This window comes from Carassius carassius, chromosome 17 (genome assembly GCF_963082965.1).
Source record: "Carassius carassius chromosome 17, fCarCar2.1, whole genome shotgun sequence".
Classification (NCBI taxonomy): domain Eukaryota; kingdom Metazoa; phylum Chordata; class Actinopteri; order Cypriniformes; family Cyprinidae; genus Carassius; species Carassius carassius.
The window spans coordinates 14679862-14706025 of record NC_081771.1 but is presented as its reverse complement, the minus strand read 5'-3'; the positions used below and the strand labels follow the sequence as shown (position 1 = coordinate 14706025).

The following is a 26164-nucleotide window of genomic DNA, read 5'->3' as shown; positions in this document are numbered from 1 at the left end:
TCTAGCTATTTAACTTTTACATTTTGACATGTTTAGCTATTTAAAGGATTAGTTCACCCAGATAGCAAAATTATGTAATTAATAACTTACCCTCAGGTTGTTTCAAACCCGTAAGACCTCCGTTTATCTTTGGAACACAGTTTAAGATATTTTAGATTTAGTCCGAGAGCTCTCAGTCCCTCCATTGAAACTGTGTGTACGGTATACTGTCCATGTCCAGAAAGGTAAGAAAAACATCATCAAAGTAGTCCATGTGACATCAGAGGGTCAGTTAGAATTTTTTGAAGCATCGAAAATACATTTTGGTCCAAAAATAGCAAAAACGACGACTTTATTCAGCATTGTCTTCTCTTCCGTGTCTGTTGTGTGAGAGAGTTCAAAACAAAGCAGTCTGGATATCCGGTTCGCGAACGAATCATTCAGTTCACCAAATCAAACTGAATCGTTTTAAACGGTTCGCATTTCTAATACGTATTAATCCACAAATGCCTTAAGCTGTTAACTTTTTTAATGTGGCTGAAACTCCCTCTGAGTTCAAACAAACCAATATCCAGGAGTAATGCATGCCATGTACTCAAACAGTACACTGACTGAACTGCTGTGAAGAGAGAACTTACGGGTCTTACGGGTTTGGAACAACATGAGGGTAAGTTATTAATTACATAATTTTGCTATCTGGGTGAACTAACCCTTTAAATACACAGTGAAATGACATTGACAATTAACATTTTTTAAATTTAAATGTAAAATAATTTAAAGATGTCCTAAATTTATATCAAGTATATAAAGAGGTATCCTATGAGGTAGATGTGCACTGCTTAGGGTGGTTCAACATATAGTTCACCCAAAAATGAAAATTCTGTCATTTACTGTATTACTCAACCTCACGTTACTAAGACCTTCGTTCATCTTCAGAACACAAGTTAAGATATTTTCAATGAAATTCGAGAGCTTTCAGACCAGGGTGTATAATTAATGACAATTTTCATTTTTAGGTGAACTATTGTCAAACACTTAAGCTTTGAAGCAAAGATCTACACCTGAGAGCAGTGTACTCTGCTATAGAGCCTGTCTACGGACGAGCAATTTTTAAAAGGAACTGCAAATTATATTTTCAATTGCGTTTTCCACATGTGACAAATTGTGAAAATCCAAACACAATTGCAAATCTTTCAAAAGTTTCAAAAACACTAAACAAAAATTACTGTTTCAGTTTTCATGAATGCACAGTGACTGCCAAATTTCAAATGGAAAAGCAAAGTCCGTTTGCAGCTGTATTGCAGCTGTATTTCCATGTATTATGAGTAATAAGCCTGTCATATTGAACAAATACTGCATCATAGCAGCTTTACAGTATTAAATAGGAAAATAGTGTGTAATAATGCAAAGGGACAAAAGTAAACACTCAGTTTTCAGTTAAAGTCAGTTCATCATTGATTCAGTGATGTATTGTCCGTCCCTCTGTGCAATCAAGTCGATGGTATTGCTTGATATTAATTGTCCCCAACTAAGGAAAACCAAGGAACCAAAACTCCATCGCTGACAGAATGGAGAAAAAAACCTTGGGAGACACCAGGTTCAGTTGGGGGCCAGTTCTCCTCTGACCAGACGAAACCAGCAGTTCAATTCCAGGCTGCAGCAAAGTCAGATTGTGCAGAAGAATCATCTGTTTCATGTGGTCTTGTCCTGGTGGTCGTCTGAGACAAGGTCTTTACAGGTGATCTGTATCTGGGGCTCTAGTTGTCCTGGTCTCCGCTGTCTTTCAGGGATGTAGAAGTCCTTTCTAAATGCTGATCTCCATCTGGTTTGGATACGTACTGGATACGGGTGTCTGCAGTGACCCTCTGATCTGGATACATACTGGATACGGGTGGCTACGGTGACCTCGGAGTAAGAAAGTAACAGACTAATGTTAGCAAAGATTCATCATAAAAACAAGCACATGATGTGTTATTAATTACCATGTCTGTTTTTTCACTGTGTCGCACATGTTACCTGCCAAAAAGCAAACGCAAACTTTAGCATCTGAATTTCCAATGCCTCACATTAAAAGCTGTCAATTTTTGTCAGAGGTGGGACCATACTATGGAGTCTTTGTATTGGGAGGCAGGCACGTGCACACATAGACATGAAAGGGGGCTTGAACACCTGCCCTTTTTATTCCTGGAGAGAAAGTGCCCTTTTTTCTGGGATGCTTTTTTTTTTTTTTGACAAAATAATATATATTTCTGTTTGCACACAGCTTCCCTGTCAAACAAATATATTTATTGAAATATAGTATCTAAATATCAGGTCAGGAGTTCTGAAGCGCCCCCTCTCCCTCTCCCCCGATTGTTAAACCCGATTGTATTACTTCCGCTAAAGAAAATAGTCCGCTCAGTCTCTACGGTTAGAATCCTGTGAGTCCATAGCAACGCTCTGTTTTTCATGGGAACGGTCTGTTATACTCCGCACAGCGGTCTGTTGGTTATAACAGACCGCATTCTACATTGGAATTCAACCAAGCCATATAATAAAATAAGTTAATAAAATAAGCATATATCACCACCAGGTGATATGCTTTAGTTATTTTGTTTATCCTATTTACCTGCATTTACCCTGTCAATTAGATGCAAATGTGCGCATTTTAACTAGTTGACGCCTAATTTGCATACAGAACGTCCCCAGTTATTGACTTACATCAAGAGTCTTTCCCCCTGAAATTTAGAAATCTAAATTGGTGAATTTAGAAGAAATCTACAGATGCAAACAGATGGAGGATACACTATAAAAAATGTAGTAAATCTGAGTAACTGCATCTGGTACATTAATAAATAAAACTGAGTAGAAATAAGTTAACATTAAACTTTAAAAATAACAATATTTATAAATTAACTATTTAAGTAATTTAACTTTTTTTATTTCCTCGAAACCTTTATAAAATAGTATTCCATACCACCACAAATACATACATGACATTGGCTTTTATTGAATTTTTACTCAATTATTTTGGTAAGTTTAATTTTAAAGTGTTATGTATTCTGATAACACCAAAATAATTAAAACGATCTAGTGCCTTGTGCAAAAATAAACAAATTATTAGTAAAACACGCCCCTCTGTTTGATGCAGTTATTTAGGTTATTCTAAATATGAAGTGCCATCTGAAATTTCCTTCAATAATGATCATTTTTATCAAGCTTGTATGTTTATGTTCACTTATTTCACATTACTGGCAATGAAAATTACCTATTAATTGTCATTTAAGTTAAATTACTGAACTTAAATACGAGCTTGAAAAAAAAAGCTCATAAGAAAATTTCAGATGGCACTTAGAGGCTTTTGCATCTGAACTCTTCATATATACTTGAAACTAGTAGCATAGAAAATGTTTTCAAAACATGCACATTGTGGAATGGTTTCCTTTGCTGCTCTATAAACCTAGTGAATACTAAGGAGACCATGGTTTCTGTTAACTGATTATTTTGTAGACATCTTTTGAAAATGAAACAATTGCGTGAGTTTGAGGAAGATTAAATTAATTAACTTTTTTAATTATTTTTTTTAAAAGGAAGTCAGAGTTGCGTTAATATATATATACTTTTTTGTTTAAAAAAAAAAAAAAACCTAATTATGAGAAGTGCCCTTTATTTCACTTGAGCCCCTGCCCCTCAAAATGTCTGTGTACGTCCCTGTTGGGAGGTGACGTCACTCAAAGACAATTGTGCCAAATGCTTTGAACAATGGAGGTTAAGGCACTACTAAAAGCAGCTGCCACTCCGAGAGATGCGTGTTAAAGAACAGACAGTGAAACCCGGATCTCCCTATATTCTTGGCACCTTACACAATAAATAATTCTGTCATTTTTACCCCAAATGCAGCTACTATCCCCTGCTAACAGTTAGAGCCACATGGTACTATTAGTCAATATTCACCATTAACCAAATGCTTTTCACCTGAGGAATAAAATATAGGGTAAGATGCAAATAGGTAAACAAGAGTAGAACTGCAATGTTGTTTGCTGACGTGCATCAGAGTGCAAACAGTGAGAGATTTGGGGTAAAAACTACAGAATATCTCCCAATACAAACACGCCCCATAGTATAGTCCCACCCTTGACACAAATTGACAGCTTTCTGTGTAACGCATCTGAAATTCAAATGCTTTTCAATTGCGTTTGGAGTCTGGACTATGTCACAATGTATGCGTCCACATGTGGAAAAATGCAATTAAATATACAATTTGCAATTCCTTTTGAAAATTGTCCAGAATATCCTTACCTGTCCATTGATTGTGATCAATGCCTGAGAGATCTGCTGGCATTTTTAAATCGCCACAACAATTGGATGGGGTTTTGTGGACTCTGCTCGGTTAAGGAATTACATGTTTGTTCCAACCTATAATATAAAGTAAAAAAAAAAAAATACAAATTGTTTTAATTTGTTAACTGTTAATAACAGTGATTCAGTTCAATTAACTGTGTGAAGTTCATCATGAAATTGAGTCCATCATGATTTTTTGTTAAATTCACCTATGAGTTGGCCTACAGAAGCGGAATATGCTATAGTGATTGGCTGAAAGGTGTGCTTTCAAACTGTCTAATCAATGGGATGTTCCAGTCATTTATAAATCACAGTTTTAGGTTAATATGCTGGGCTAGCTATACACATGAACAGTCACTGGCACAGATAAGGGAGATCACACTACATGCGCGCACACTGACATTTCTATGACAAGTCACGCAGGTACTGGGCTACTCCGCAGCTTTAAAACAGTCCATATATAAACACTTATAGGTGTACCAAAGTGATAAGGACAAGTCAAAAACACGATCTGGAAAATGGGTATATGATGTTTACACTCATAAATTATGTACATTCTGAAGTGAGCTTTAACTATAGCAAGAAATAAAAATATATGTGCCTTTAAGTTACGTGAGGGTTAACGTTACATGAACTTACCGTTAGACGCCTCAATAAGACTGCACTCGACGAGTTTTTCCTCTCACAAATGTATCCATGTGCTTTTCTGACACATTTTGACTTCTAACTTGTATGTAAAAGACTTTATAAACCACAAAAGCATCAAATCACCTCACTAACGCGGCTACGTCACTCACTGTGCGTGCGCCACTTTGAAATGCCCTGAGACGTTGATTCTTTTCCGGGAATCACTTTGTTCGAAAATTAATGAACCGGTTTATTTGAGCCGGATCGTCGCTTCTTTTAGACCTGCGGTCCGACTATATTGTACGTAATTTTTATGATTTTACATGTCGATATGGACAAATCCAGGCGTTTACATTAGAGCAGAGAGTCGTAATCACTTATTTGAACCGTTTTTATACAGTCTATGATTTGAACCCATTTGACTCACTTAAATGTTAAATTCACTTTTCAGTGTCAGAAGAGAAACGACTTTTTCCTCTATTTTCACAGATATTCGCATATTTCAGCCATCCGTCACTGTCTGAACCTTAATAAAACTGTATTAATCTGTCGTCTCAGATACCTTAACACGATTATGCGAGTAACATAACGTAGGTTGGCCGTTTGAGGTAACTTAACGTTAAACTGTTCTTCATTTAACGTAAATAATGTTGGCCTGTAGAAGTTTAACAGTATTGTTGCCACAAAAAAAAGTTATAATTCTGCCAATTTAAAATAATTATTAAAGAAAACATTAAATAAACTTACCTTAAAACAGTTGAAAGCCGTGGCTTTGCCCCGTTGTTCTTCCAAAATGACAGTTGGGGAGCGATTTAAACATCTTCAAGGCGCGTTAAATAACCCAGCGCTGGCCTGAAACAACCCAGCGACGCAGCCCAGCAGGTTTAACCCAACACCCGGTAAATTGAAACTACCCAAAAGTGTTAAAAAAGAAATAAATTACCCCACCAAAATGACCCAACAGACTCAGCCCAGCGTTTTGGGTTAAAAAATAACCCAGCCGTTTTTAGAGTGTACAGTCGTGGCCAAAAGTTTTGATAATTACATAAATATTAGTTTTTAAAAAGTTTGCTGCTAAACTGCTTTTAGATCTTTGTTTCAGTAGTTTCTGTGATGTACTGAAATATAATTACAAGCACTTCATATGTTTCAAAGGCTTTTATCTACAATTACATGACATTTATGCAAAGAGTCAGTATTTGCAGTGTTGGCCCTTCTTTTTCAGGACCTCTGCAAATCAGAGTTGGTCAGAATTAGTGGGTTTTTGTTTGTACACCCGCCTCTTGAGGATTGACCACAAGTTCTCAATGCGATTAAGATCTGGGGAGTTTCCAGGCCATGGACCCAAAATTTCAACATTCTGGTCCCCGAGCCACTTAGTTATCACTTTTGCCTTATGGCACGGTGCTCCATCGTGCTGGAAAATTCATTGTTCTTCACCAAACTGTTGTCGGATTGTTGGAAGAAGTTGCTGTTGGAGGGTGTTTTGGTACCATTCTTTATTCATGGCTGTGTTTTTGGGCAGAATTGTGAGTGAGCCCACTCCCTTGGATGAGAAGCAACCCGACACATGAATGGTGTCAGGATGCTTTACTGTTGGCATGACACAGGACTGATGGTAGCGCTCACCTTTTCTTCTCTGGACAAGCCTTTTTCCAGATGCCCCAAACAATCGGAAAGGGGCTTCATCGGAGAATATGACTTTGCCCCAGTCCTCAGCAGTCCATTCACTATACTTTCTGCAGAAGATCAATCTGTCCCTGATGTTTTTTTTGGAGAGAAGTGGCTTCTTTGCTGCCCTTCTTGACACCTTCTTCCAAAAGTCTTGGCCTCACTGTGCGTGCAGATGCGCTCACACCTGCCTGCTGCCATTCCTGAGCAAGCTCTGCACTGGTGGCACTCCGATCCCACAGCTGAATCCTCTTTAGGAGACGATCCTGGCGCTTGCTGGACTTTCTTGGACGCCCTGAAGCCTTCTTTACAAGAATTGAACCTCTTTCCTTGAAGTTCTTGATGATCCTATAAATTGTTGATTTAGGTGCAATCTTAGTAGCCACAATATCCTTGCCTGTGAAGCCATTTTTATGCAATGCAATGATGGCTGCACGCGTTTCTTTGCAGGTCACCATGGTTAACAATGCAAGAACAATGATTTCAAGCATCACCCTCCTTTTAACATGTCAAGTCTGCCATTCTTACCCAATCAGCCTGACATAATGATCTCCAGCCTTGTGCTCGTCAACATTCTCACCTGAGTTAACAAGACGATTGCTGAAATGATCTCAGCAGGTCCTTTAATAACAGCAATGAAATGCAGTGGAAAGGTTTTTTTGGGATTAAATTAATTTTCATGGCAAAGAAGGACTATGCAATTCATCTGATCACTCTTCATAACATTCTGGAGTATATGCAAATTGCTATTATAAAAACTTAAGCAGCAACTTTTCCAATTTCCAATATTTATGTAATTCTCAAAACTTATGGCCACGACTGTACACAAAATAATGATCTTTTAAAAAGCATCATATGACCCCTTTAATAATAAATGTTCATCAATTGATTATTACTCTTGCCTCTAGTAATTATGTGTGTGTGGTTAATTTTCAGTCCATTTTAAAATAGCAGTATATAATACGTTTTTAACAAAAGTTGACTTAAATAACAACCCAACATGTTTGGTAAAAACATTTAACCTAACCAACTGGGTCAAAATAACTCAGCATGTCTTGTGTCACAGCGCTGGGTTGCCAAATAACCTAAGTTGGGTTGTGTTTAACCCAGCATTTTTTAGACTGTGAAGTGTTTGGAGTGCTGGTGTGTTCTAGCTTCTTAATCAGTGTAACGGAGGCCAGCGAGTAGTGCTGTGCAGGTAAACCTCACTCCCTGATCTCAAGAGACGCACTAGTGACAGATGCTGGTGGCTGTAGCCATTAAGCCTCCTTGTTAGTACGTCCGCCTCCCATGCCAGAGACCTGGGTTCGAGGCCCACTTGGAATGATTGCGAAGTGTGGTGGCAGGGACCCGGAAGAGAGGGGTAACATCAGCAAGACTTCCTCGGTCCATTAGACACAGCACTATAGTATCCGGTCAAAGATGTCTGTCTGGCACGTTTACACCATAGACTGTAAAAAAAGATGGACGACTCGCCTTCGCTCTCTTCCATTGGTCAAAACTGAAGCCGTCAGTGTCCCGATATGGCGCTGACATCTTGGACTTGCGCCTGCGCAGATAGCGATCTAGGGACCAGTTCTGCGCAGTAGCTATGTGCAGTAGCAAGCAGGAAGTAAAGCCTTAAAGCCGCGAAATCAACGGCCCCGCCCCTGTGCCCCGCCCTCACTCTCCCTCGCAGAATGCACATACTGTAATCTGCACTGTTTTGGAAGTGGAGTCCTGCTCCTGTGAACTCTGTCTGCTCCGTTCCACTCCAATCTCATTAAAATAAGGTAAATACAATCTCCTCAGTCCTCCGAAGATCATGAAAAAAGCCTGTTGACGCTTCAGTGCCTCCTCCGGCTCAGAGAGCTGTCAATCACAGCTGTCAATCACGACGTCACACTACCGTTTTTAGAGCATTAAATAACTATCTAAAAAACAACTTATTTTAAAAACGAACACTTGAATTTACATTAGCGTGATACAAACTACAGTACATGACAAAAAACAGCTTCGGAAAAAAGATATTTGAAGGGTAATTTAATTGTTTAGTTGGTCTCGCGTCCCATTGAATAACATGGGGAGGCGGGGTTTATGACCTATACTAGGACCACTCACCAGGGGGCGATCGAGACGTTTTGGCTTCACTTTTCAGGACTTGTGCGGCACGCTTGGTTTACACTGAAAAACTACTAAAAAGCAGTGCAATAAAATACAAAAAAAATATATATATTTTGTGAACTGCTGTGCCGAAAATCCCTGCCAGATTATTAGGATTAGGTGCAGGGTTAGGTTAGGTTAGGTTCAAAATCAGCACAAAACTGACCCTTACACAACTAAGTAATATACTGGGCCATCATCAGATTTAAAAGAGCAGTCCTCATGTAAGTGTTGACAACACAGTGTGTTTTTACTTGTTTCTAAACTGGATGCAATTCTGAACAGTCTGCCCATAACACTTCAAAGACTATATGATGATCTGATAAGATGAACTCATTGACTCTCTTTCTGTCTTTATAGGACACCAAACAATCCTCAGTTCTCCTAGTGCATGAAATGAGTAACATAACACCTGAAGCTAGGTTTCGGTTTAACTCAGTCTGGCTCGTGAATCCTTTTTATTGAGGAACTGAGACCAGGGACCAAGGAATGGATAGATAGAGTAGTCATGTCCACACATGTTGCATCTGTCAGCCAAAACCAACTTAAATGAAATCCTCAAATGAATTTTCCCCCTGGTATCACCAGATGTAATCTTTTACGTAGTATCTTAAGGAATCCTACTTTTATAGGCTTCAAAACTTTACTTTGTGCAGCAGTTACAGTCTAGAGCAACCAGTATATAAATGATAACTCAAGAATAAGCAAAAATCAAGTAGAAAATGCCACTGATTTGACAAAAAGTTGAGAAGCTTACCTGTTTATTTTGTATGTGGCCTGTGCTCTTGAAACGTGCAACTATCATTCAATGTTTGTGTAAAGTTAGACAGCTTAGTTTTGTTCCAGTGAATTTGTAGATCCCATCTCTTCTTTCCCATGGGTCTCTAGGCAAACATGGAGCTATTTTGAGAGAGAGTTCCAGAAATACACACCAATCAACTATTAGTGTGTGTGAGTGTGTGTCTGTGATTTGGCCAAAAGACTTGTTCTGAATTTTCCAGGCAACAAATACTGTGTTGTACTAAATACTGCACTAAAGTGATAGATAGTTTACTAAAAATATCTGTATGTGCTTGCATTTTCAGGATGATCTCCTAAGTCAACTTGACACTAAAGATGAAGACAGCTCTGCTTTCACAGATGACTATGTAACATACTGTGCCAGCATGGCTCCTCAACGTCAGCAAATCAGTGGATCCAATATACAACTTTCCTGCTAGAAAATGTTTTTAAGTAAATATTCCCAGTAAACATCATGCAATGAAATATGGCATTTAAATTCAGTATGAGGCTTATTGGGAATATTGATTTTACTTTATAAATGTTTTGCATAGTCAAGATTCAGGTCCTAATCATTGTTTTTGTCTTGTGGTAAACATTGCATTGCATTACCTGAATAAAAATTTATCACAATCTCTTTTGCAATACATCACAGCATTTCAGTTCACAGCTGTTCACAGCTATCTGGTGATCTTTAATTTGAAAGATTTCTATTCTTGACGGACTGAATAAAGGGTCCCATCAAAGCTACTGTGTGAAATCCTTACACCTGTTATTCTGGCTCCAATGAAACATTTCCCATAAACTTCCCCCAAAGTATTTATTATTTCTACTATTATAGTTTCCACAGCAGCAGCTGCAATATGTATACTGATTAACAGTAAAGGAGGATGGAGAACTGGCTATTTTTAGTTTTCCTGGAACATATTTAAGAGTGTTCAATATCAGCTTTTATATGAACGTTGGGAAAATAGTGAGAAGACATGGGTAATTGACATGAAATAGCAAGCAGTAGCAGTAATTACTCTGCATTTTTTATGATTTTAAATTAACTGCAAAGACTTAATTTAAAAAAAAGAATTAATTTGTAACATATCTGGTCTATGCACACACACATACTTAAAATATACTTCAGGACTACTCCTGCTATTATTACAGCTTCGGACTTATGATGTACACTTTCCAGTCTGATCTAGCTTAAGTATTCTCTGCCACATGTACAATGTTTCTGTTCCAACCTTGAGTAATCTTGGAGGAACATTTTTTTCATTCAGAACATATGAGATGAATAAAAAGAACTATTAAAATTCTAGTTAGATACAGCGAAGCTACAGGAAATGTCACAGTGCCAACATTGAGTTCGCAAGGTGGTGCATTGATCAACAACTGAAATCACACTTCAAGGCACTGATAACTTCCATAAAGCATGTCTGACTCTAGTGTGTCTGGGTAAATGTCGTCGTCATGTAATCTCACATAATGAACCAACAGTTCTGTTTGCATGGTAGTTATGATTCAAAACAAAAACTCTGACTCATATTGTCTGTTCTCAATAATTTGAAAATATTCTGTGGTTATGCTATGCATTATTCAGTTTAAATCAGCTATATTTATACATTTTCTATGATTTATGCCATACCGTGACGTGTGATGACTTATGAAAGGCAAAGTAGATATAAAACGGTTTCTGACAGGTTAAAATATAAAAGAAACATTGATCAAATAAAAACACCAAATTTAACCTCCAGTTTACGTCGAGTTCTTCAGTTGCAAAATGTATTTTCCCAGGTGACTTCGGTAGCCCCACGTGTGTGCTTTTATATAAACAAAATGACATGGGCTTTCAGTATTAACATAGCCTGCAAAGAATGTGACGACTGTGTTATAGGCCTACTGTATAGTTCAATAAACAAATAGTCTGATATAGTTTAGACTAGGCAACATTTACTCACAATAGTCGTGTTTTGCTCTTAAACGATTAGTGTTTTTGATAAACCGGTGTTCTGTCTGTTGTCCTACCCTGTCAGATATTGCTACATCCCATTAAAACAGTGGGTAGTATACAATTAGACTACGAAAAATGCTACTGTAAGTTATGGTTTATTAACCTCTACACCTACCATAACCCTAAACCAACCCTTACAGTAATGCAAATACAGTAATTATGTGTTATAATACGTGGTTGTAGCTAGAAGGGATATAGCCAGTGTTGGGGAAAGTTACTTTTAAAAGTAATGCCTTACAATATTGCTTTACTCCCTAAAAAAGTAACTAAATACGTTACTTAGTTACTTTTTATGGAAAGTAATGTGTTACATTACTTTTGTGTTACTTTTACGTTATTTATTTAAATAGGAGCAGGGCTTTATTGTTTTTAATATAAGAAGTTCTATTTATAGCAAATGTAAAAGCCCTTTCACACCAAAAAGTGTAATGAATAAACCTCAGGCTGAAGGAAAAGTAAATTCACGTCTGTACAGTAGAACACAGGAGAAGAAGGTTCAACACTCTTCAGCAATAAAAAAAAAACAATGAAGCACAATTGTTAGTTTATCTAAATAATTTTTTAATTATTAGTATGGTTGAACTGGATCATTAAAGGTCAGCAGCAAAGACACTGTTAATAAAATGGGAATAGATACATTTGTGTTATTTAATATATTTAGTTATTGCAGGTTTGCATCATATTCTGAGTTTGCATTTCACTGTTTTGATTAATTTTGATGAATACTAAATCTGTTTTGTTTTTTGTTTTTTTGTGAGTGGGATGAATTAATGCACATTCACATTTAGTCTAGAACTACAGTAACATCATGTTCACACAGCGCACACAACGCCTCCATACTTCCGATTTCTCCCAATATGGGAACAGGAGGCTTGTCAGTCAAAAAATGGGAATACAAAGTAACTGGCGTTACTTTTTTGAAAAATTAACTCAGATATTTTCTTGTAAATTAAAAAGTAATGCGTTACTTTACTAGTTACTTGAAAAAAGTAATCTGATTACGTAACTCGCGTTACTTGTAATGCATTACCCCCAACACTGGCTATAGCTACAGGAAACCAACAATAAATATTTTCTTTACACCTATTAGGCTATGGTGTATTTTATTAAAGTCTACACCTACATCAACCCTTAACCTACACTTACAGTAATGCAGATAACATTAAATGTTTTTCATTGATGTGCGCATGTGCTGTAAACCCTGGTAGGATAATCTGACGGGAAGGATATAATGTAATGATTTGGTTTTTTAAAAATCTGCTAAAGGATTCAAACGACTCATTGGTAAAGACGGTCATTTGTCGCCATCTATTGGCAAAGCGTTGTAACTTGCAGAAAAATGGATAGAGTCAGACTTTTATGTATGCAAATGTTAATATGCGCTGGTTTCTTATCAACTTAAACTGAGCGGTGTATTAAGTTTAAATCGATTAAAACTGCCTAGGACACATCCCTCAGAACACCAGATTCTTAACCATTATGACGCAACATTCTTTAGAATGTTCGATGAGCGTAAATTTGACTGCAAGCGAGATTGGAATTTGTAGCGAGTTGGCGAGAGATTGTGAGTACACTCTTTACCTTGGATTTGGGGATTTTTCATCTAATAAGTATTTGCAATATTTTTAGCAGGGGATATTATTGTATACATTGAGACCATATTATTGTCTCAATATATATTGTTTAAATATGTACTGTACAATGAAATTGAAAATAAATAAGCATAGTGGTGGTCCGTGAGGAGTTGTCGGAGAGGCTGATAAATTATTAATTATGCTCCCATGAACAGATGATATCCTCCGGTACCTTAAAATAGTAGAGATAATTAATGATGAATTATAAAAATCTGCCCTATCACAACTTTTTAATAGTCGAGGTCTATTCTGTAAACCTATAACTGTCTATCTGTACACTATCCTTAGTATATTTATAATCTTCTGTGTTGCTGTGAACATTTTTTTTCCACCAATGGGCATAGCACAGCCTTAAAATTTTTTACCTGCTTTTATTTGTTCACCTCTTCTCTCTCTTTCTCTTACAGTGTTTCACAAATACAGTTAATTGTTTCAAAAACGTCTGAAATTTTTTGGTTAACTTGTCTTACTTCCATCAAAGATGATTATCCAAAAAACAGAAACCTTCATCCACTTTGATGAGCATGAGGAGCTCATCACAGCCCTCCTTGCAGGGCGGTGGTGGGCAGTAATGGAGGTTGAAGACCACTTACGCTCCTCATGTGAGAAGGGTGAGTTTGGGGACCTCCCTACAGACCAGGAAGTAGAGGCCCCACAATCAGCACCTGTTCCTGTCAGCTCCAATCAGGAACTGCCTGTGCCTTCCAGGAACCTAAAAGGACCAGTTCTTCCCAAAAGGTCCCAACAGGACGTGCCTGTGTCTTCCAGGACCCCAGCTGATCTGGACGAGTCTCAGTGGGAAGTGTCTGTGCTTTCCAGGAACCTGCAAGGAGCAACTGTTCCTGACGGGTCCCAACAGGAAGCACCTGTGCCAGCTAGGCCGCCACTGAGGCAGAATCTTTGGGTCTCTGAAAATATGAGTCAGTATCTGACAAGGAAATCCATTTTAACATCTTTGCCTATAAGGCAACCCATGGGACGACCTATACCCGCAGCATCCCCTTTGCAAGCACCTGTGCCTGTTGCGTCCCCTGAGAAAGCACCTGTTCTGGCCAGAACCCTGCAAGGAGCAACTGCTGCCAATGGGTCCCAACAGGAGGCACCAGTTCCTGCCAGGCCCTCACTGAGCAGAAAAGTAAAGGTCCCTGAAAACATGAGGCAGTATGTGACAAGGACTATCATTTTAACACCTTTGCCCCTAAGGCAACCCATGGGACAGCCTACATCTTCCAGGGCACCTATTCCCACTGCATCCCCTGAGCAACCTCTGTCTGTTGCATACCCTGAGGATGCACCTGATCTGGCCAGGACTCCTGAGGATACACCTATGCCTGGTGTGTCTCCTAAGGGAGCACCTCTTCCAGCCAGGTCCTCTGAGGGAGCACCTCTTCCAGCCAGTTTACCTCTGAAGTCATCTGTGCTTGCTGCATACCCTGAGGGAGCACCTCTTCAAGCCAGATCCTCTAAGGGAGTGCATGTGCCTGCAGCATCCTTGGAAGCAGCACCTGTTCCTATCAGCTCCAATCAGGAACTGCCTGTGCCTTCCAGGATCCTAAAAAGACCAGTTGTTCCCAACGGGTCCCAACAGGAAGTGCCTCTGTCTTCCAGGATCCTAAAAAGACCAGTTGTTCCCAACGGATCCCAACAGGAAGTGCCTGTGTCTTCTAGGACCCCAAAAGGACCAGCTGATCCAGATGAGTCTCAGTGGGAAGTGTCTGTGCTTTCCAGGAACCTGCAAGGAGCAACTGTTCCTGACGGGTCCCAACAGGAAGCAACTGTGCCAGCTAGGCCACCACAGAGGCAAAAACTGAGGGACCCTGAAAATATGAGGCAGTATCTTACAAGGAAATCCATCTTAACATCTTTGCCTATAAGGCAAGCCATGGGACGTTCTATACCCGCAGCATCCTCTGTGCAAGCACCTGTGCCTGTTGCTTCCCCTGAGGAAGCACCTGTTCTGGCCAGAACCTTGCAAGAAGCAACTGCTGCCAATAGGTCCCAGCAGGGATCACCAGTTCCTGCCAGGCCCGCACTGTGCAGAAAAGTGAGGGTCCCTGAAAACATGAGGCAGTATGTGACAAGGAATATCATTTTAACGCCTTTGCCCCTAAGGCAACCCATGGGACGACCTACATCTTCCAGGACACCTGTTCCCACTGCATCCCCTGAGCAACCTCTGTCTGTTGCATACCCTGAGGATGCACCTGATCTGACCAGGACTCCTGAGGATACACCTATGCCTGGTGTGTCCCCTGAGGGAGCACCTCTTCCAGCCAGGTCACCTCTGAAGTCATCTGTGCTTGCTGCATACCCTGAGGAAGGACCTGTACTCACCACCTCCCCTGAGGGAGCACCTCTTCCAGCCAGATCCTCTAAGGGAGCACATGTGCCTGCAGCGTCCTTGGAGGAAGCACCTGTTCCAGCCAGGTCACCTCTGAATGCATCTGTGCCTGCTGTATACCACAAGGAGGCACCTTTACTCAACACCTCCCCTGAGGGAGAAACTCATCTAGCCCATTACCCTGATAGAGCATCTGTACCCGCTGGGTCTCCTGAGGAGGAAGCACCTCTTTTGAACATGTCCTCCAAGGGAGCCCCTGTGCCTGCTGAATCTCCTGTGGAAGCACCTGTACCGGCCAGGTCCACTGAGGGAGCACCTATGTCCTGTGCATCCCCCAGGGAAGTACCTGTACCCCCCACATCCCCTGAGGGAGCACCTGTGCTTTCTGCATTGCAAGAGGAAGTACCTGTGCCTGCTGCTTCCTCTGAGGGAGCAGCTGTGTCTACTGTTCCAGCCAGTTCCCATGGGGGATCAGCTAGACCCATCAGGTCCCACAAGGGAGCACACAGACTTACCACACCCCCACCGGGGTCACCTCGGAAAAGGTCAACTCCATGGACCAATGAAGCTTCAGTAAGTCCATTTATCACTTACTTTAACTTTCCGGTTTCGTTATGTTTAATATAATATATATATTTTAAACCTATTGTTTCATTATTCGATAAAAATTATATGCCTTTAGATTTTGTCTAAGAAGCTCTCAACCTGCCTGTGCATTACATTATGATGTTTATTCTTTCAACAGGACAATGTAGGCATGGTTCAGCTTCCTCCACTGAAAAAACAATGTATGGAGAACTGCACAGCCTTTCCAAGTTCTCAGCATCTGAAGAGGCTGTGCCCATGGACCACTGGAGACTCCGTAAATCTCTCCTATCTGTTATTTGATTTTCAGATTTGTTAAAAAACCTTTATTTTAAATATTTTATATTATACTTTAATATATGTAGAGTTATGTCTTAAGACTATGTCTAAAAGCTCTTATTAAACCTGCATGTGCATTACATGTCTGTTTTTTCAACAGGATGATGGAGATGTGCTTCAGCCTCCTCCACTTAAGAAACGATGTGTGAGAAAAGCCCAGTACCTAAAGAGCACACCTGTAAAGGTTAGTGTCTCCTGTCTCTCATTTTTACATAAATAATATTAATAATAATAATATATTTAAAAAATAAAAATAAATGAGCCACTCGCTCTTCTGTTTTAAATTCTTTGTATTATATTTCAGTACACACTTTAATATGTGACAAGTGTCACACTTTTAAGTTTGTAGACTCCTGCATGTATAACAATAAAAGTGATATGTCTTTTTCCCTTATCATTTTCTAAACCTATTTTTTCTGCTTTCTCAACAGGATTGTGCACGTCATCGATTTCCACATAAACAGCAAAGCATCAATTGAAAGAAGGACCTACACCTTTGTACTTTGCTACTGTTACTGTTCTTTGATAATTAATGAAACAATAAAATACTTGGTGTCTCTAATCTGAAATACCCGTTTTTTTTTTTAAAGAATTGAAACAGAAAAAAAGGTCTAATGTGTGAATGAAGCATCACAAACATGAAATGGTTTAGAACACTGAGATAGATTTACGCCCTGATCAATGTTTTGTCACTGCTCATTTGTTTCTTCTTTCTTGGAATGCTTACAATTTGAATGTGTCCTTTTCCTCTGTAACAGAAGACAATAAACGTGATTATGAAAACCCAACTATCCATTTTCACACTCCCAAACTAAAATATGGCAATGTTAACATATAGTCTTCCTATAATATAGCCTGTCGACTTTCAGGCAGATACATTACTTGCATACCTTGTATACAATACATACCTTTTTGAGCAGATTACTTGTACATTAAATTGGTGAACATGTTTTCACTGTAAATATTTAATAATTATGTAAATAATAATGTCAATATATGCATCTATAATTTTACTACATGTGATTTCTTTTCCAGCTGTTTACCTTCACCGACATAACCAACTTGTGTTTTTCACATAAACTCGAGTGCATTTGACAGTTGAGGCACAGTAAAACATTAAAGAGAACTTAGTTTAGCACTCACATGCTGTGTGACAACCGCTTTCTGGGTGTGTACTTCGGATTTGTGCACTCAGAATACATTATATCAGACGTTTAAACTAATAGTATGATTTCAGCATGATAGACATGATATTCAAAAACAAACAGATGTTTTTGGCCTGAGATACCAGCTGTAATGGCACTGCCCTATTCTAGAAAAGAGGATGGGGAGCAGCAGCTCATTTGCATTTAAAGATACATGCACAAAAACAGTGTTTCCACTTCCACTCAAAATAGGCATTTTCAAAATTATATAATAAATGATGAAGGGGTATTTTGAGCTGAAACTTCATAGACACATTCTGAGGACACATGAAACTTATATTACATCTTGTAAAAAGAGGCATAATAGATGGCCTTTTATTGCTAAAAATTACTATATATATTCTAAACATTCACACTGGTCCAAATTCTCAAGCTGCTGGAATTTAACCCCAAGAATAATTCATTTATTAGACCAATTCATCGATGTGATTTACAGTCAAGCATGTGGTAGTGGTCAGCCTGCTGGCCTCCATTTCTAGAGATTTCCATCAGTCGACTCTGCTGTAATCAAACCCTCAGCCTTGGCTCAAAATCAGGATATTTTCCTGGAGGACAGCAATTGAATCTTCATAAGATTTTCAGAACTTTTTACAATATTTATTTAAGAAAATGTCAAAATGAAGGCCACTGTTTGCCACCCTGACAGCTGTTGTGCTGTACTTATGTTTCTCTTGGATCGCAAACTAATTTTCCATTTTGCACTAAGCACATTTTATTTTACAGTCTCTTATAAAGTTTTCTGGCCTGACTCATCTTTGGCCTTGTTAAATCTTCATCCACGCAGCCCACTGACGTGAATGAACTGAGAGGGCCCAACAAAAGGATATAAAAGAGAACAGACCATTACATTTACAGTACATATTCCTGTCTATGCACAGCTTCAGATCTCTATATGAATATCCATGCATATGAAGCACATGCCATTTTTGATAAAACAGGTGCATTACAGTGCAGGTGCATTGTAATGAAACTGACAACTTCAGTTTTGAATAGTGCAAACTCCATCACACTAACAGACTCAAATCAGAATCAAATGGCCTTACTGACCCTATACACACACACAAAAAAATCAGACAATACAGAAAAGATCTAAAAGGATAAAAATAATTATTTTTTTCGGAGGAAACACAGAATTAGATTTTGATGAGTTCATGCTGATCACAGAGTGAATTCCACTGAGACTGAGTCTAACAAAACTGCATGCAAGTTTGGAACAACTTAAGGATAAGCAAATTGTGTTTTACTATACCTTTAAGAGCAATGGGAACCCAGTATGATGATTATTTTTTGTCATGCCTTTAAAAATGCCTGAGAAGATATTTACATGGAAAGATAATGATAAATATAGTCAATAAAATACATTTTTATAGGTTATAGGGGATAGGGTTGGTCAAATCTTACCAGAATAGAGCAGATTACAAGTACTGAGAAGACCAAAGGACAGGTGTGCTCTATAAAGATTAACAAAGTGGAGATGTGAAGTGTTCATTGTGAATAGAGAAGATGTTTCACCCCATTGCAGTCACTTACATGAAAATGACTCAGAGTTCCCCTGTTTTCAGGACCAGTGCTTACACAAGAGCTTCTTTGTTATGTACCCTCACTGGAGGAATGACTCCACTTCTTAACATAATGACCCATTTCATTCAACATTATTATCTGGGTCTAGATGATATCTGTGAAATAAAAAAAAAACCTTGTTATAATCTGTCTGGATTTACAAGACAAAAAAACACTGACTGTAACAATTGATGTAATAAAGACTGTATTAATGCACTTCATTATGCTGCACTGGTATACCCATAACACCCAAGTGTGCTTTACATAAAGTGCTTTTATGTCACACAAACAAACTCAATACCCTACACTAACAGGGTTTGCTTGGTTTAATACGCTATAGAACTAACTAAAATCAGATGGAAAAAATAAAATTACTTTATATTTCAAGTATATTTAAGACTAATATAATTTCTAAAATTAGTTTTTTTTAAATAATACCTTTTGGCCTTTGACAATTTTAGGTTGTAGTGTTTTAAGGCAACTGAAATAATTTTTGGTAAATTGTCTAAAACTAAAATCCAATTTAAACACTGTAAAAAGAAATTAGCTGACTTTACTGAAGTCAATTAAAATTAAGTTAATAAACTTGAAAACCTGAAACCTGAAAATTCTGAGTTACACTGACAAATAATAGTTTGAAAAATGTGTAGTGTTATTTGTGTTAAAATGTGTACCCTTTTTAAGTTGGACTAACTTAAATTTATTAAATTGAAATTTTAAATTCAAACTTAAAAGTATGAATCTACTTAATTTAAAACTATTAAATTAATCTGAGTTCTGTTTACTTAGTTCAATTGAAGAAACCCAATGCTTTGAACAAATTAAGCAACTACAACTTAATATGTGTAATTTGATCTTATTTTATCAATTTCTTTAAAGTTTAAAAATGTAGACTACTAATACAATTCTAAAAAATACATAATTGTTTAAAACAGACTGCACAAAAACATTTCTATGAAGAATTGTGAAATCAACTCACCCTTACTAATATATAGCACTTCATACAATACAGATTGTGTCAAAGCAACTTTACATCGTTCCAACAGGAAAATAGTGTTGAAAATGCAAACAAAATTCAGTTCTGCTGTAAAGTATCTCTAAAAAGTGGAAAATAATAGTCAATTTTTTAAATAAAGTTTGTTCATTGGTGATTCAGTAATGTCTTCTCAGTTCACTATCTGTGCAATCAAGATGATATTATTCCCCAAAAATAGGTATTACTAAGCCAAAGGTGACAGTGGCAAAGAACCAAAACTCCATCGAAAAGAATGAAGAAAAAATCTTCAGGGCTGTAGGTGCTAATCTGGATACAGTCTGTGTCTGGGCGGCTATGGTGACCTTGGAATAAGAATGAGACAGACTGATATTATTGTAGATGCCATTCTTTTTACAATGTAACAAGTACATCAGGTGTATTTGATATTGCTATTGTTATTATTTATAATTATTTATCTATTGTTATTATTTTCGGGGAAGTCGTGGCCTAATGGTTAGAGAGTTTGACTCCAAACCCCAAAGGTTGTGGCTTCGAGTCTTGGGCCGGCAATACCACGACTGAGGTGCCCTTGAGCAGCATAAATATTGTCCATTAAATAGTACCATGCTGCCACTTCTGCTGGATCATGCTCTAAGCAGTACCTGAAATGATATGAGAGCCATTAACACAAACCGGCTAACTCACATGTCCCAATCCCATCCCACTCTCGTATATTTTGTAAATATTCAGTCAGTGTTTGACATAATGTACATTCAGTTGGTCTTTATCACAAAAAACCCAACATGCAAAAGTAAATCCAAAAGGCGTATTTTCAACTTTATCACACTTTGAAATGACTTAACTGCAATGCTTTAACTAACGGATACATAGCAGAAAGTAATAAGAACTCAATCAAACTGAGTATTGCCAACAGAGCATAAACAAATAAGATGAATGTAATTTTATTAAGTTAAAGAGAGACTCCACCTCAAAATGAAAATTTTTTCATTACTCACTTACCAGCATGATGTTGAACCCGTAAATGCTTCCTTTTGGCGTGGCTTACACAGAAGGCATTGTAGGCAGTTTGAGTGATGTGGAGAAACACAGAGGCGCCTGCTGACAAAGGAATTGTTGAATAAAGTCTTTTTTAAATTTATTTTTTATTCACGTTCAAACAGTATTCTCGTCTCGTCATAATGTTAAGGTTGAACTACTGATGGCAGATGAATTATTCTGATGATGCCTTTCATACTTTTCTGAACCTTGAAAATGTAACTTACAGTACTTGGCAGTCTAAGGGACAGTCACAATCCTCCTGGTTTTCTTCCAAAATATCTTAAATTGTGTTCCGAAGACGAACAAAGCTTTTATGGGCTTTGCAGTGACATGGGGGTAAGTGATTAATGACAAAATGTTCATTTTTGGGTGGAGTAACCCTTTAACAGTGCAACATCTTTTACAGTGAATGCACACATTTAAATACATTGTAAATGCAGTTTGTAAAGTAGTGAAACAATGTCTCAGTGTTTTAAGACATGTAATGCACTTAGTGCATTAAAAACATTAACATTTAATTTTGTCTTTCGATTGTTCCAAATTCAAGGACCATCATTTATGTATGGTGCATATAGATTTTGGTCTTTGATTTTTTTGTTTTTATAAAATGCCATTAAAAATGACAGGGAAAGCTTTAAAAAGAACATTGGGGTGTACACATTTTCTTTTCTATTCTATTCTATTCTATTTAAAATAAACTCACCCTGGTTCCATGCGACTAAACGTGCTAATATTTCCATCACTTTCTTGTAACCAAAAATATCATGAACATGGCAAATACATTAGAATGGTGTACTGGTTGAAAATTATTGTTTTTAATGCAATTATCTTGGTTTCATTTATAAATGACAATGTTGCATAGAGTGTTAAAGGATTCTGGGTAAATAAGGGTTTATGGAAGTAAAATAATGACTTATGTCTTTGAAACAAAAAAGCATGCTGAATAGCACTAACTGAAAAATAATGATAATAGTCATAAAAATTTTTTATCATAATGATAAAAATAATTAACAGTACTTGCATTTTAATGCCTTGAATTTCCAGTGCTTGCATTGTTAGGTCCTGAAATTTTATATAGTTGTTCATTTAAGCTGTGAATATTTCAATTCAAAATATTTCACACACTTTTTCATAATTAAAAAATCAATAATTCATATTCACGTTCCAGAATTCACTTCCAAAATATTAAATTGGTTAAAAAATACGATGTATAATATTCGACAGGCAAATTTCAGTCCATTTTATTTCACTTTCCATATTCACTTCCACAAATTCAGTGGTTAAAATTCGGCAGATTATTCGCCCTTTCACATCCGGGAGCTGCAGGAATAGCAGTAGAGCACAGAGGCATGATCTCCATCTGCTGTCAGTCGCTCACCAGCAGGTGGTGCAAGCGGCTTCTGATGAAGACCAAAGTAACAGGTGGATTAAGTAATACAGTTACAAAAACTGATCTGCAGAGATTAAGCAAGCGCTAAGTAGAAGTTTTGATTATCGGGGCATGTGGAAAAGCTGATTGTGCGTATGTTTATTTCAAAATCGTTGCTGTTACCAAGTAAGCATTCAAAGGAGATTGTAATGGTGTTTTACCCAACGCTGAAGTACAGAACTAACATTACATCTAAGGAAGACATATATTGCTTTCGGTTGTTTAGTTTCCGTAACTTTATGTCATGGCTTGTGCGTCGCTGTGCTGTAATACTGGGGATCCCCTCACGTCACACTCCAGGATTCCCCAATGATGAGTAACACTTCTCAATCAATTAATACTGTGATATAAGACCTCAGATCTCAGAATACATTTTATTGATGATTATGCAAACTATATACAGGATAGCAAATGGGGTCAAATGCGCTGCATTTTCTTTATAATTGATTTCCATTACCACTGATCTATAAAGTCGACAGTCCCACAAGGATATCAATACCATGATTAGTTTTAACAATATGCAACCAATTTATATTAACATAAAAAAAATTTGTTAAAAACAATCTAGGTATATGTGGCGAGTGGGGCGGGGCCGAGGGACGTGGGACTCGAGACCGGCGGTGGGTCGCAGGTGTCCCTGATTTGCCCAATCACTGCCGGCCTCACTCCTTGTTCCCACGTCCCTCGGCCCCGCCCCACTCGCCACACAGCGCACCAGCCCCTCACGGACGACTGGTGCGCACAAAATAAAAACCAAAACACAACTAAAAGCCCAGGTCTGGTCCTCTCTCGTCCTTCACTGTCGTCGCTCCAGTTTTATATCCTTCCATCTCCTACGTGGGACTCGAGACCGGCGGTGGGTCGCAGGTGTCCCTGATTTGCCCAATCACTGCCGGCCTCACTCCTTGTTCCCACGTCCCTCGGCCCCGCCCCACTCGCCACAGTATATTAATTCAGAAAATTTAAACTGAAGAAATTATTGACGTGCTACCGCACCCAAGGGACCGCCTGACAATTCCACTGACTGGGTTAAAAGGTCCAATGTGTTTTAATTACAATTTTAAATAACACAGTCAAATTCTTAATCTTGTATTTCTCATAGTGATTTTCTACAGGTGAGATTTTGCCAATACCTCCCTTCATATATTTACAGTATACAATTATTTACATATTAAAGATCCCTGGAAAGGGGTTTCATGTTCCAACAGTTGTAGTACATTGCTAGATACAAGACTGACTTACTACAGGTTAGATTTAGCCAATATCTCCCTTACATTACGTACAGTACAAACATTTCTTAAAAAAAAAAAAAAAAAAATTTACCCAAAGGGATTTTTTTCATGTTTCACAGGTTGTACTAGTATGTTGTTAGTTACGTATTTCATGTAAATTGCTAATATCTGCCTTATAGTGTATGTGCCATTCACAATTATTTAAAACAAAACAAAATCCGTAAGACCCCAAAAGGGATTTTTCATGTTCCAAATGTTGTATTATAAAATATTGATGTACTTTATGTACAGCAAGGGAGGTATTAGCAGAAATTTACCTATAGTATGTCAGTCTAGTCACTAGGAATGTACTACAACCTTTGGAACATAATAAAATAATAAAATAAAATAAAAATTATGTGAATTAAAGTAATTTCTTATGAGTTATTATATACTGTATATACAGTGAAGAAGATATTGGCAAAATTTCAACTGTAGCAAGTCAGTCTGGTCACTAGCAACATACTAGTAACATACAACATTTTGAACACGAAAACCCCCATTTAAAAAAAAGTTTTTTAAGTATTGTAATTTTTTCTTAAAAAAATATTTGTGTAGTGTCCATATAAAGAGAAATAAGTTATTGGCCATATATATTTATTCAGTTTGGGTAAATTATTAATTTATTGTAAACTGATTAATTTGAATATATTATTGTACTACGTTTCGTTTTGAGGTAAATTTGCAGACGGTCCCTAAAGGATCTTAGTCAAATATCAAACATAAAACTACTGCGCTTGGTTTTCTTTTTACGAAAAAAAAAAAAAAAGGTTAAATTTGGTGAAACTTTGTGGTTTGTGAGGCTCATCTGCTTAAATGTACATAATATACAGTAATATATTGTATTAATTAGATGCCGAATTTAATAATTTAATATCTTGAGGCAATAAAAGACGTTAATGTTATATATATATATATATATAACATGCAGTTTTTCTTGTTCCGTAATTGCGTTCATATCCTCATCTGTCTGTATATAGTTTGCATCATCAGTAAGATTTGAGTTTTGTCTTTTAATCACTGTCATTGTTAGTGCGCTGAGCCACGTAATGTGTTTTCTTTTCTTTAACAGATTTCTGAGGGAAACCGCGGGAAACCTTGAGCGTTCGTTCATATTTTACATCTGCTTAACTGTCTATATAGTTTGCATAATCATCAATAAAATGTATTCTGAGATCTGAGGTCTTATATCACAGTATTAATTGATTGAGAAGTGTTACTCATCATTGGGGAATCCTGGAGTGTGACGTGAGGGGATCCCCAGTATTACAGCACAGCGACGCACAAGCCATGACACAAAGTTACGGAAACTAAACAACCGAAAGCAATATATGTCTTCCTTAGATGTAATGTTAGTTCTGTACTTCAGCGTTGGGTAAAACACCATTACAATCTCCTTTGAATGCTGCTTACTTGGTAACAGCAACGATTTTGAAATAAACATACGCACAATCAGCTTTTCCACATGCCCCGATAATCAAAACTACTTAGCGCTTGCTTAATCTATGCAGATCAGTTTTTGTAACTGTATTAATTAATCCACCTGTTACTTTGGTCTTCATCAGAAGCCGCTTGCACCACCTGCTGGTGAGCGACTGACAGCAGATGGAGATCATGCCTCTGTGCTCTACTGCTATTCCTGCAGCTCCCGGATGTGAAAGGGCGAATTATCTGCCGAATTTTAACCACTGAATTTGTGGAAGTGAATTTGGAAAGTGAAATAAAATGGACCGAAATTTGCCTGTCGAATATTATACATCGTATTTTTTAACCGATTTAATATTTTGGAAGTGAATTCTGGAACGTGAATATGAATTATTGATTTTTTAATTATGAAAAAGTGTGTGAAATATTTTTAATTGAATTATTCACAGCTTAAACGAACAACTATATTAAATTTCAGGACCTAAAGATGCAAGCCCTGGAAATACAAGGCATTAAAATGCAAGTACTGTTAATTCAATGCATTATTTTTTCAGATAGTGCTATTCAGCATGCTTTTTTGTTTCAAAGACATAAGTCATTATTTTACTTCCATAAGGGTTGTTTAAAGTGGAAAGAAGACGATCACAGTAGTGCTGCCATCTTATGGGCACTACCTCTAATCACAGCTGAGGGGATTCCCAAAGGTTAAAGGTCAGTCTGCCACAGCGCTGATGAAGTCCGTGTTTAGAATCAAAATCAAAGAGGGTCAAGCAAAGATTTAATCTTGATTGCCTTTTTTCTCTGGATCAGCGCGTT

At 37.6% G+C, this 26164-nt stretch overlaps 1 protein-coding gene and 3 long non-coding RNA genes across 4 annotated transcripts in view; 2 read left to right on the top strand and 2 right to left on the bottom strand.

Annotated features, from left to right (window-relative positions):
* lepr (leptin receptor) overlaps nt 1-9516 on the bottom strand; it is a 45843-nt gene extending 36327 nt beyond the window's left edge. Inside the window, exon 1 of the mRNA XM_059571014.1 lies at nt 9497-9516. The gene's annotated coding sequence lies outside the window, so the exon portion shown is untranslated. The remainder of the gene's footprint in view (nt 1-9496) is intronic.
* The window catches only part of LOC132161174 (uncharacterized), a 410674-nt gene that overhangs the window by 7314 nt on the left and 377196 nt on the right, over nt 1-26164 (top strand). The gene's annotated exons all lie outside the window — the stretch shown is intronic.
* On the bottom strand, nt 900-5892 carry LOC132161170 (uncharacterized). Its single transcript, XR_009438104.1, has 4 exons — nt 5674-5892; nt 4939-5005; nt 4258-4374; nt 900-1884 (listed from the first exon to the last, which is right to left on the bottom strand). It is a non-coding gene; the product is annotated as an uncharacterized LOC132161170 (long non-coding RNA).
* On the top strand, nt 16324-17041 carry LOC132160532 (uncharacterized). Its single transcript, XR_009438032.1, has 3 exons — nt 16324-16361; nt 16524-16607; nt 16855-17041. It is a non-coding gene; the product is annotated as an uncharacterized LOC132160532 (long non-coding RNA).